An 8280-nucleotide genomic window follows, 5' to 3' on the forward strand; every position below is an offset into this window, starting at 1 on the left:
TTCTTCAACGGAAGCAAAGCAAATTTTATCTGCTCACAGGTCAGTAAGAAATTCTGATTACTGCCAGATGCATTGATGCATGCGTGCAAACTCAGTGGTTTGGGAGACAGAGAGAATGATTGCAAAATCAAGAACAGCCTCATAGAATTAGCAAAGCCCTTAAACAATTTAGCAATACCCTGACTCAAAATAATATCTCAGTTTTAAAGTGGCCCTGGGTTGAATCTCAAGTAATAAAAATAAAAGAAGAAGAAAAGAAACAAACAAAAGAGAGAGAAAATAATTCTGATTTTTCCATGTGATAATATAATCAGCTTTCTTGTTTTGTTATTTATTTATTTCATTGCATAGTAAATACACTTGGGGCTACAAGTAAGGGAGAGTCAATTCAGTTTGATTCTGTAATGCTCTTAGTTGTTCTTGATCCTTCTGAAAAGTCTACCCTTTGTTCATGACCAATGAAAATCAGAGCTCTAGGAATTACAATAGAGTCATTTTCAAAAATGATAAAAATTGACTTGTGCAGAATCATGTGACAGTTGAGTTTGAGAGATTATTTGTTTTATGTCATACCAATACCAAAATTCTCGTTGTAGACTCTAAAGATAGAAAGAGCCCGCACCTGTGTAAATACGAGGCTCTCCCCAAACTGCCCTCAACCCCTCATAAAAGCTGCAAAGAATTTTTGTCTCATCTCTTATCTTATCTGTAAAGGGCAGGTGGCTGATCCAAAAGCAAACTTTGCTGGCACAAAAGCAAACTTAAAGATAATGACAACCCTCCTCTCGGAGGACAGGGTGACCCAGAACTTAAAATAACATGCTTTGTGTACACTTTATATGTTAACCAATCAAAAAGAGCACTGTAAATCTGCTTGCCTTTCATTATAAAAACCGTGCTGAACAAGAGCTCGGGTCCTCTTAGCGTCACAGGTTACCGAGTGCGTGGAGGACCAGGCTCAAGCTTGCTAATAAAGGACTCTTTGTGCTTGCATTGATCGTGGTCTCTGGTGGTCTTTGTGGGATCTTGAGCCGCTGGGCACAACATCTTGGGGGCTCGTCTGGGATACCCTAAGCCCACCCAGACACCTGATCATAGAGTCATAATTGACATCATTGGCCAGTGATTAAGGCATTGCCACATTTTTTTTCTTGTCTGGTTTGCCTGCAGGTTCTGGTTCTGGGCTGGTAAAGTCCTGGTGGACGTGCTATAGGACCCCAGCAGGGTCTCAGGAGACGTCCCCTCGACCCATCTGGGTGACTCTTTGTTGCATCTGGGCAACCTTTGTGTTGCACCTGGGCAACTTTTGTGTTGCATCTAGGCGACTCTTTGTCACATCTGGGTAACTTTTGTGTTGCATCTGGGTGATTCTGCGTTGCAATCAGAAATTTTTGTTTTTGTCCACAAAATACCAGCTAGCCAATTTTGATCTAGTGCACTATATGTCTGTCTGTTTGTGTATTGTACTATATGGTCTTTACTCTTGCCTCCTATTAAATTCTTCATTGTGTTAGTCCGCTACTATTCTATTTCTCATTCTTAAATTTCTCATCTCCTATCTGGAGGAAATCGGGTCTTTAAATCTCCTGATAGAAAGGAGAAATACTAATCAATAGCCAAATTCATTTCATCCTTTTGGAATTGTACAGTGAACAGGTTTCAACCAGATAGACACCAGCGGTGGCTCTCTGCTATAACAACATCTCCAACCCACATTGGCGTCATCTGGTCCAATTTCTTTTTATCTAACCTTTACATTTCTCCTCCTCTCGATAGTTGGATATCTAGTTGCTGTAGAGATAGGCCAAACTCAAAGTACTCCTTTGGCCATAGTGGTCAGCCACTTTGGGGAGGTTTAAGCCAGAGCACGTAATTTGTCAGTTGAAATCAATAAAAGAAAACTTATAACCTTTTTCAGGTCAAATTGGCCCACCTTCCAAGTGGGATGGCTCCCAGAGGGAACCTTCAACCTTCCAACCATCCGAAAGGTCAAAGAGAAAATCTTCCAATCAGGGAAAATTGGCCACCCAGATCAAATTCCATATATTTTAATCTGGGAAATCTTAGTAGACAGTGACTCTCCAACCTGGCTTTCTCCCTTCCTACCACCACCGCCCTCCCCCACAACTAAAATGCTTGCCCTAAAGAAGTTAGACTCATCAGAAAAGCCCACAGCTCCTTATCCTACTCTCCTGGAGGAAGATCCAGACCCCCTTTTCTTTAACCTCTCTCCTTATATGCAAGCCCCTATTCCTCCTCAGGACCCAGGACAGGAGGATGCAGAAGAAAGAGAAGCTGCTACAGCCAGAAATGAAGAAGAAAGAACTGGCTCAGGAGGGCTAGCAAAGAGAACATGAGGCCGAGTTCAGCGGGTAGCCTGCCCCTCCCGACCAGAAGCTCCAGATTCTACAATCGCTCTGCTGCTCCGAGAACCTGGGCTGCCAGACAACGCTGGCAATCCCCAGCTTCAATATTGGCCCTTCTCTACAAGTGATTTATATAATTGGAAAAATCAAAATGCTAAGTTTTCCTACAATCCAAAAGACTTTATTTCCCTTTTAGATAGTGTCATGTTTACTCACCAGCCTACTTGGGATGACTGTCAGCAGTTACTCCGGATCTTGTTCACAACTGAGGAGCGTGAAAAAATCCAGATGGAAGCCAGAAAGTTGGTCCCAGGGGACGACGGACAACCCACTGTAAACCCTGACTTAATTAATGCTTCTTTCCCCTTGTCCAGGCCTCCACAAGATGAATGGGACTATAATATGGCTGAAGGTAGGGAGAAGCTCTGGGTTTATTGCCAGACTCTAATGGGGGGTCTCCAGGCAGCAGCTCGTAAGCCCACTAATTTGGCCAAGGTGTATTCAGTCATGCAAGAAAGGCAGGAATCACCCTCAGCTTATTTAGAAAGATTAATGGAGGCATTTAGACAGTACACTCCTATGGATCCAAGAATCAGGCAGCAGTAGTAATGAGCTTTGTTATCCAGGCAGCACCAGATATAAAGCATAAGTTACAGAGAATAGAGGACATAGAAGTGAAAAGTATTCAAGACTTAATGAGAATAGCCTAGCCGGTATTCAATAACAGAGATGCACCAGAAGAAAAACAGCTTAGGGCTACTAGGAAAATGACTAAAGCATTAGCAGTAGCAGTGCAGGGCGGAAGGACAGAAAAAAAAAAAGAAACAGACTCCTGAGCAATCAACCACCACCTGGGAACTCCAGGGCACATAATCTGGGTCTGAATCAGTGTGCCTGCTGTAAGGAGGAAGATCATGGGGCTAGAGAATGCCCTAAAAAAAGAAACCATAGATCTAGAGATGGTAAATGGATGACTAGGAGACTATCGGTCCTGGTCACCCAAGATGAAATGCACGATTAGGGTCAACGGGGTTCAGAACCCCTCCCTGAACCTAGGGTAACTCTGAAAGTGGAGGGGACTCCAGTGCAGCTTTTGGTGGATACAGGAACCCAATATTCAGCTTTGACTGACCCTCAAGGAAAGATTTCAACAAGCACCTCATGGGTGCAAGGGGCTACAGGGATTAAAAAGTGCCCTTGGACACCCAAAAGAATAATAGACTTGGGAATGGGAAACGTGTCCCACTCATTCTTAGTCATACCCAACAGCCCCTGTCCATTTTTGGGAAAAGATTTATTAACCAAAATCGGGGCCCAAATTCATTTTCACCCTGAAGGCGCCCAGGTAATAGATGGACAAGGAAAATTGTTACCTATGCTAACTCTTACTTTGGAGGATGAATATCAGCTACACCAGCAGCTGCAATCACCTGATAAAAACATTGAAGACTGGGTACAGCGGTTCCCAGATGCTTGGACAGAGACTGGGGGAATTGGATTAGCTAAACATGGCCCACCCTCTATATAGAAACAGAACTAGGAGCTAACCCCTTAGGGTTAAACAATACCCCATGACCAGGGAGGCTCGAACAGGAATAACCTCCCACATCAGGTGACTGCTGAACAAAGGGGTACTATGACCTTGCCAGTCCGCATGGAACACCCCCCTGCTTCCAATACGGAAACCCAACTCAAATGACTACCGCCCAGTACAAGACCTAAGAGAGGTAAACAAAAGAGTGGCGGACATACACCCTACTGTGCCTAATCCGAGCGTGCTTCCTCCTTACAGACGATGGTATACAGTGCTGGATTTAAAAGATTCCTTTTTCAGCTTGCCTCTAGCTCCAAAGAGCCAAGAGCTATTTGCCTTTGAATGGACAGACATTGATAAGGGTATCAATGGACAACTTACCTGGACAAGATTGCCACAGAGATTCAAAAATTCTCCCACCTTGTTTGACGAAGCTCTACATGAGGACTTGGGTGAGTTTAGGCAAAATCATCCCAACCTAACCTTGTTACAATATGTAGATGATCTCCTTATAGCTGCTGAAAACTGGGATGAATGCATCCGAGGAACAGAAAATTTACTCCAGACACTGGGCAACCTGGGATATCAGGCATCAGCAAAGAAGACCCAAATCTGCAGACCTGAGGTAACATATTTGGGCTATCTCCTAAAGGGAGGTAAATGATGGCTAACTCAAACCTGAAAAGAGACTGTTCTAAGAATCCCAAAGCCTCAGTCTCCACATCAAGTAAGAGAATTCCTTGGGTCGGCTGGCTTCTGTTAACTATGGATTCCAGGGTTTGCAGAATTAGCCAAACCACTGTATGAGGCCACAAAAGACAAGCAGCTCTTTAATTGGACAATAGAAGTAGATAAAGCATTTCAACAAACCAAGGATGCCCTCTTGTCAGCCCCAGCCCTGGGACTTCCCGATGTCATTAAACGGTTCTTTCTCTATATTGATGAAAGTAAAGGGATACCAAAAGGAGTCTTGACTCAATACTTAGGCCCTTGGAGGAGACCAGTAGCATACCTGTCAGAAAAACTGGATCCGGTGGCTGCAGGCTGGCCCCCATGCCTATGTATGATTGCTGCCACAGCCCTAATGGTAAAAGATGCTGATAAATTGACTATGGGACAAGAATGACATGTGATCACTCCACATGCTATTGAGGGAATCCTGAGACAACCTCCAGATCGATGACTCAGTAATGCTTGGCTCACACATTATCAGAGCCTATTGTTTAACTCTCTCATGATTATTTTTCAGGCACCCTCAGCTTTCAATCCTGCTATGCTGTTGCCTGATCCTGACCTGGACACATTCGTACATGACTGCTCAGAAGTCCTAGCCCAGGTATGTGGGCTTAGAGAAGAGCTGCAAGACCATCCGCTGCTCGATGCAGATGTGGTGTGGTTCACGGATGGGAGCAGCTTTTTACATCAGGGTCAAAGGTATGTGGGTGTAGCAGTAGTAACTGAGACAGAGGTGATTTGGGCTGAGCCCCTCCCAATAGGCACCTCTGCTCAGAAGGCAGAACTGATAGTCATGACTAAGGCTCTAACGATGGGAGAGGGCAAAAAATTGACTGTATACACGGACAGCCGTTATGCCTTCGCAACTGCCCATATTCATGGGGCTATATATAGGGAAAGGGGAATGCTAAACACAGAAGGGAAATCTATTAAAAACAAGGAAGAAATTGTGTCCCTGATAGACGCCCTCTGGTTACCCAAGAAATTGGCTATCATACACTGCCCTGGGCATCAAAAACCAACTAATCCAGTATCTAGGGGCAATTGTTTATCAGATAAGATGGCACGAGAAATAGCCCTCCAGAGAGACTTGATTACGGTTGCTCAACTCCCAGACTGTGGTCCACGAACCCTTCCAAAAGACCCAACCTACACGGAAGAGGACTTATCATGGATTTGCCAGCAGCCACTAGCCCAATGCTTAGACAGATGGTGGAAAGACTCTGAAAGCTGAATAATACTTCCAAAACTGTTGGGACAGAAAGTGTTGCACAGGCTCCACCAGACCACCCACATGGGGACAAGAAAATTACAGGACTTGATGCAGCAAGCAGGAATTAGAATTAAAGGTGTGCAAAATAAGATAGAACAGATTGTCAAAAGTTGCAGGGTTTGTAAGTTAACAAATGCAGGATATAGTAAGTGGGAATCAGGAAATAGATTAAGGGGAGATAGGCCAGGGGCATATTGGGAAGTTGATTTCACTGAAGTAAAATCTGGAAAGTATGGGTATAAATATTAGTCTTTGTAGATACTTTTTCAGGATGGGTCGAAGCGTTTACCACCAAGCGAGAAATGGCACAAATAGTGGCTAAAAAGATTTTAGAAGACCTCCTGCCAAGGTATGGATTTCCCATAATGATAGGGTCGGACAACAGGCCAGTGTTTACTTCACAGGTAAGTCAGGGGCTGGCTTCAGTACTTGGGGCAAATTGGAAACTACATTGTGCTTATCGACCCCAAAGCTCAGGACAGGTAGAAAGAATGAACAGAACTTTAAAAGATACCTTGACTAAATTAACCATGGAGACTGGTGGTAACTGGGTGGCCCTCCTTCCCTATGCCCTATATCGGGTGTGTAATTCTCCCTACAAGATGGGACTCACCCCTTATGAAATCATGTTTGGGACCCCACATCCAATACTCCCTGATCTGACTGAGTGGCTCCTAAAAGATAAAAAATGTAGATAATTTTGAACATTTATTTTCCCTCCAGGCCCTGCAGAGGGCCCACGGAGAAGTTTGGCCAAAGCTCAAAAGCCTGTATGAGTCAGGCCCGCCTCCTGTTCCTCACAACTTCCACCCGGGTGATTGGGTCCTAGTGAAGCGACACTGACAGAGTAACCTGGAACCACGGTGGAAGGGCCCCTACATGGTCATTTTGACTACACACACAGCTCTCAAATTCGATGGCATCACCTCCTGGATTCATCACACCCACGTCAAGCCAACTGAACCCCTTACTGACATTGTGCTTCCTGCCGTAGACGACTCTACACCGAGAGTGGACAGGTCCAAAGACAACCTGCTAAAGATCAAGCTTTGCCACCACAGACTGTGACTATGTTCTTACTTTTGCTTTGTTATTTTGTCCTGGCCACAACTACAGCTGTAGCTCCAGTTTTTGGAGTCACCAACCTCAGCCTACATCAGCCTTATGAAATCACCTGGGAAGTAACCAACCTGGCGGCAAGAGTTCCCAGCCTGACTGTGACTGAATATCACCCTTTATGGACATGGTGGCCTGAACTGCAAGTAGACCTTTGCACTTTAGCAAATGGGGCTTTTTCTGTGGGAACAGGCACTATTAGTGTTAATGAAGAATTACACCTAAGTAAACGGGCCCTTTCAGATACAGTTAGGGGGAGAACAAGGAAATTTAACTGTGCTTATACTCATGGGAGGGAGGAACTTCAGCCTTTCCCCTTCTATGTGTGTCCTGGTTATTCTCACCAGAAAGAATGTGGAGAGGAGGAATCTTATTTCTGTGCTAAATGGGGATGTGAAACTACAGGGTAGGCATATTGGATAAAAGCCTCTCATGATTTAATTGAAGTCAAGCGAGGTAAAAAAGCTTCATGTAACAATAATTGTAACCCCCTCTTAATCACCGTCACTGATAAGGGAAAGCAGGATAGACAATGGATAAGAACCCGATCATGGGGTTATGCCTTTATGCTGAGGGACCTGATTTAGGGGTTGTGTTCACTGTTCGGATGATTATGAAGCTTTTTACCCAGCAATTAGGGCCTAACCAAATTTTACGCCCTCCAGCCCAAAGAATTCTGGTCATCCCCCCTACCTGAGGTCCAAAAATTTTTAAATCAGTTACTAGCTTCCCAAATACCTCACAACCTACCACCCACTCCTTAAGTGCCTCCTACTTAAGGACTAAAGAACCCCATGAACAGTCAATTGTAAATCCAATTCAAACAGAAGCTCATCCCCTTCTGAGTCTTTTGTTTTGGTCTTTCCTGGTGCTCAATACCACCTACCCTAATTTGACCAGGTCCTGCTGGCTCTGCTATGACACTGTGTTCCCCCATATTATGAGGGAGTAGTAGTACAAGTGCGTGTTACTATCTCCACCAAGCTCCAGGACTGCTGTTGGTGATCTAAACAGTCCCTAACCCTAGAGCAAGTGTCCGGGCAAGGGCTCTGTTTAGAAACAGTGCCCCATGCCAGCCGGTCCCTCTGTCACTCGACATGGGGAATCCAACCTGAGGCAGAAAACTCTTTTATAATACCCCACAATGATACCTGGTGGGCTTGCTCCTCTTGACTCACCCCCTGTGTCCACTGGAGTGTGTTAAAACAGTCAAAGGATTACTGTGTTCTAATCAGATTGTTTCCATGGCTAATTTA

At 44.6% G+C, this 8280-nt stretch overlaps 1 long non-coding RNA gene across 1 annotated transcript; it reads left to right on the forward strand.

Moving 5' to 3' along the window:
• Positions 1-5242: 5242 nt before the first annotated feature.
• On the forward strand, positions 5243-7350 carry LOC306652110. The gene is made up of 3 exons (XR_013761311.1): positions 5243-5334; positions 6158-6257; positions 6632-7350. It is a non-coding gene; the product is annotated as an uncharacterized lncRNA (long non-coding RNA).
• Positions 7351-8280: the final 930 nt, after the last annotated feature.

This window comes from Sciurus vulgaris (genome assembly GCF_902686455.1).
Source record: "Sciurus vulgaris genome assembly, contig: HiC_scaffold_629_arrow_ctg1, whole genome shotgun sequence".
In the NCBI taxonomy this organism is placed as follows: Eukaryota; Metazoa; Chordata; class Mammalia; order Rodentia; family Sciuridae; genus Sciurus; species Sciurus vulgaris.